The sequence below is a fragment of the Benincasa hispida genome, chromosome 9 (assembly GCF_009727055.1).
Source record: "Benincasa hispida cultivar B227 chromosome 9, ASM972705v1, whole genome shotgun sequence".
NCBI classification, from domain to species: Eukaryota; Viridiplantae; Streptophyta; class Magnoliopsida; order Cucurbitales; family Cucurbitaceae; genus Benincasa; species Benincasa hispida.
This window is the reverse complement of record NC_052357.1, coordinates 45,898,467-45,903,401: the sequence shown is the minus strand read 5'-3', so window position 1 is coordinate 45,903,401 and position 4,935 is coordinate 45,898,467. Positions and strand designations below refer to the sequence as shown.

Sequence of the window (4,935 nt, the reverse complement as noted above, 5' to 3'; positions counted from 1 at the left end):
AGAAGACCTACATGATTCTGATGATGACCTGAATTTGATTGAAGAAGAAAAGTCTGATGAAGAGTATGAAGAAGAGGATGCCAGTGCATCCGTTGCTACCTGCAATGCGATCGTAACAAAAAAAAACAAGGAAGAAGAAATGATCGCAATGCAAGAAGAAGAGCCAACAGAAACAGATCAAAGAAAAATAATGCAACCTTCCCTTGTGGAGCCACCGATGTTTAAATTGAAGACCTTACCAACCCATTTGAAGTACGCATTTTTGGGGCAGAATGAAAAGTTGCCAGTTACTATCTCCTCTGTGCTTAATGAAGATCGGGAGAATGCGTTGATAAGCATTCTCAAGAAACATGTGCGAGCAATTAGCTGGACGCTCGCTGACATCAGAGGAATTAGTCCCACGTACTGCATGCACCACATTTGTCTTGAAGACGACCACAAAGCAACAATTGAACATCAACGCAGACTCAACCCTACGATGAAGGAGGTCGTCAAGAAGAAGATTATCAAATGGCTAGATGCGAGCATTATCTATTCTATAGCAGATAGCACGAGGGTCAGCCCCGTGCAATGTGTGCCGAAGAAAAATGAAATAACCGTAGTCCCAAATGAGAACAACGAACTAATACCACAAAGGACGAAATAATACCACAAAGGACCAACACTGGATGGCATATATGCATTGACTACCGCATGTTCAATGCGGTCACAAGGAAAGATCATTTCCCTCTGCCATTTATTGATCAAATGTTGGACCGACTAGCAAGAAATGATTTTTACTGCTTCTTGGAAGGGTGTGTCAGATACAATCAAATCATGATAGCTTCTGAAGATCAAGACAATACCACATTCACCTACCCATATAGGACATTTGCTTTTCGCCGCATGCCATTTGGCCTCTACAACGCGCCAAGTACGTTTCAACAGTGCATGATGGCGATCTTTTCAGATTATCTCGAGAACTCCGTGGAAATATTATGGATGACTTCTCTGTTTATGGGAAAACTTATGAAGTTTGCCTAGCCAACTTAGAGAAAATTCTGAAGAGATTTGAAGAAACGAATCTGGCTATTTCATGGTTAAAGAAGGCATAGTGTTGAGGCATAAGGTTCCCCGGGATGGGTTGGAGGTGAACAAAGCAAAGATTGAAGCAATTGAAAAACTTCCACCTCTAACCAGAGTAAAGGCTATACGAAGCTTCTTGGGGCACGCTAGATTTTACAGACGATTCGTCAAACACTTTTCTAAACTAGCATGACCACTGAGTGCGTTGTTAGAGGCAGACAGAAAATTCGAGTTCGACAACAACTGCCTCAACCCATTCAGAGTTTTAAAAGATGCACTGATTACCACACCCGTACTGATTGTGCCAGACTGAGCCATTTCAAATCATGTACAACGCAAGCGGGTATGCGATAGGGGCAGCTTTAGCGAAAAAGAGGAAAAAAAATTTGCATCCCATCGCATATGCAAGTAAGACACTAAACCTTGCTCAAATAAATTATACCACCACAGAGAAAGAACTCCTGGTTGTGATTTTCGCGTTGGAGAAATTTTGGGCATATCTGTTGGGAACCAAGATACTCATCCACATTGAACATTCGGTAATCAAATACTTAATGACAAAGAAGGACGCAAAAGCTGAGGTTGATCAGATGGGTTCTTCTCTTTCAAGAATTTGATATCGAAATAATTGACCGGAAAGGGATAGAGAATCAAGTTGCAGATCACTTGTCTAGATTGGAAAATCCTGAAGTTGACCACAATGAGACTAAGGTGAATGTCGTGTTCCCGGATGAGCAGCTATTTCACATAGAAGAATTGCCTTGGTATGCGGACATCATTAATTATTTGGGTTGTGAACAATTCCCTGAAGATTACACCTATCACCAACAAAAGAAGCTCAAGCACGAAAGCAGACATTATTATTGGGATGAGCCAAATCTGTATAGAAGAGGAATAGACCAGATTATTCGGTTATGCGTACCAAATGCTACTCAACAACGCATATTGTCACAATGCCACGACTCACCATATGGTGGGCACTTTGGAGGGTAGCGCACCGCAGCCAAAGTTTTGCAAAGTGGATTCTTTTGGCCTATATTATTCAAGGATGCGGCTAACTACACAATGAAATGTGATTGGTGCCAACGCACGGGCAACATTTTATGGAAGAACGCAATGCCAATGAACACTATCTTAGAGCTGGAGTTATTCGACGCATGGGGGATTGATTTCATGGGACCATTCCCTCCTTCGAATGGTAAACACTATATTTTATTAGTCGTCGATTATGTCTCCAAATGGGTAGAGCAATAGCATGCGCCGCAATGATGCGACGGTAGTCTCCCAGTTCCTGAAGAAATATATTTTCACTCGTTTTGGCACTCTAGTGATGAAGGATCCCACTTTATCAATCACAATATCAAGGAGTTGTTGCACAAGTACAATATCCTCCACAAATTGGCCATCGCATATCATCTGTAAACGAACGGTTAGGCTGAAGTGTCCAATCGAGAAATTAAGCTGATACTTGAGAAGGTAGTAAAGCCTTCAAGGAAAGATTGGGCAACAAAGCTTGATGATGCATTGTGGGCATACCAGACCGCATTTAAAACACCCATAGGTATGTCCCCCTATGCGTTGATATTTGGCAAGGCGTGTAATTTGCCTTTGGAGCTGGAGTATAAGGCATTGTGGGTAGTAAAGAAGCTGAATTTTGATTCGAAGAATGCAGTGGAAGCACGAAAAATGCAACTGGTCGAGCTAGAAGAATGAAGGAACAACGCATATGAAAATGCAAAGATTTATAAAGAGCGCACCAAGCACCGGCATGATCAACGCATATGCGGTAAGAACCTTCAAGTCAGGCAAAAGGTCTTGCTTTTCAACTCACATCTACGACTCTTCCCGGGAGAACTAAAGTCACGTTGGTCCGGACTGTTCATAATTAGACAAGTATTTCCGCATGGCACGGTTGAATTATCAAATGATGATGGGACCAACATATTCAAAGTCAATAGGCAACGAGTAAAGGCATATCATGGAGAAGGTTGGCATCGCCAAGTCGATTCCGTGGAACTAAAGAACTTTGAATAAAGAAGGAAGTAGGTGGTCCCTACGTTATCAAATGATCGCAATCTATCAGGGATGCAAGTTTTGGGAAACATTGATTCTTCAACTCTTTTCCATTATTTTGAATTTTCACTATATCCTTTCANCGTTCGAGTCTAGGTCTACCGGTGGGTCGTCCTCTGAGTCATTCTCGCAAACAAAGAAAAAAAGAGATGGAATTAATTCAAGCCAGCAAAGGACTAAGGTAGGGGACGAGAAAGGTAAAGAGAAGGGGCCGTCGTTGGTGCGTAACAGAGCTTTCCTATCGACAACGGACGACCGCCCGTAGGGGGTTTACTGCACAAGGCCCTGCAGAGGAAAAGCTTGATCCCAGCGAATAGAAGATGCTCAGCTCCGCACAACATAGGGATTGGCACGCTTTCGGGAAGAACATAGAATAGTAGAGGATCCAGCATGCGAAACACGGCGATCATTAGAAATTCACGAATTAGAGATGCTGTAATATACCGACCCTTACTGCCCAACCGGAGAGCGGACAGCTAATGAATCCGAGAGTTATCAGTATTTATCAAATCTGTTTCTATCTAACGGAACACTATTGGATCAAATGACAAAGACATTGTTGAGAAAAAGATGGCTTTTCCCGGATGAAATGCAAATTGGATTCATGTAACAAGAGAAAGGTTTCCCATTCCTTAGCCGGAAAAATATGTGGCCATGAAATAGGGTCATGGTTGGGGTTTTCAATGATATACCTTCAGCTGCTGAGAAGTTTGGTGGTTCGGCTCCTTCACCCATAGGTGGTGCACGCCATGTGATTGAAAAAATTCGAACATGTTCCACTTTTTCAAAAAAACAACCCGTGCTCATCCTTTTTCCAAATCTTTGGGGGCTATGGATTGGCTTTTGGCCCGGCCTTGCTCTTTTTAAAAGGCACCGATTCACGTGCTTTGGTTATTGCCATACTCCATGATGCCTATGTGTGACTATAGCGAGTCACCTCAGCATTTCCACGATATCGTTATGATCAATTAATGGGACTTGGCCGGAAAGTGTTCTTGCCTCTATCATTAGCTCGGGTAGTAAGGGTTGTTAGGGGACAGGCTCACCCTTCCGTAGGGTTCCATGCTTGACGGTCGGGTAGCGGAAGTAAGGTCAATAAGGACCACAACAAGCCTCTCGGCAAGACGAGACGGGGAGTTTGAAGACACTAATCTAATACCGGGTGAAGAAGAAGAAACGAAACTCCACAAATTCTTATGGAAAGAGAGGGATTCGAACCCTCGGTAAACAAAAGCCTACATAGCAGTTCCAATGCTACGCCTTCAACCACTTGGCCATCTCTCCTACAGGTCGTAATGCCAGAGGAATCATTACCGCAGGGCATAGAGGGGGAGGTCATAAGCGTCTATACCGTAAAATCGATTTTCGACGGATACTTCCAGCAAGAAATATATCGAAGAGTTAGTGCCGGGTTAGCCGAAAATCAAAGTTTATCAGAAGCTTGAGGTTGTGCGCCAGCCATACGTAGCTTGAACTGTGATGGCCACAATGCTTAGCTATTGCCGATCCCCAAGACGTCTTTGGTTGAATCTTCACACCTGATCCACCGTCTGAACTTCCTACATTCACTCCCGGAAATTGAAACAGGAAAACAGAATCATCAGATTATAGATTATAAGTTCATAACCCTAGCCCATTCCCATTTTGGGCGGAACAGATCTACTAATTCTTTGATTCCAGTTAGTAAGAGGGATCTTGAACTAAGAAATAGATTCTAGAAGCTAAACTAAAAAAGGGTATCCTGAGCAATTTGAATAATCGGGTTCATTTAGTTGATGGGTTAATCCATACGTTTAT

General features: G+C 42.8%; 1 non-coding gene across 1 annotated transcript; it reads right to left on the bottom strand.

Annotated features, from left to right (window-relative positions):
• Positions 1-4,335: 4,335 nt before the first annotated feature.
• TRNAS-GGA lies at positions 4,336-4,422 on the bottom strand. Its single transcript has one exon. It is a non-coding gene; the product is annotated as a tRNA-Ser (tRNA).
• Positions 4,423-4,935: the final 513 nt, after the last annotated feature.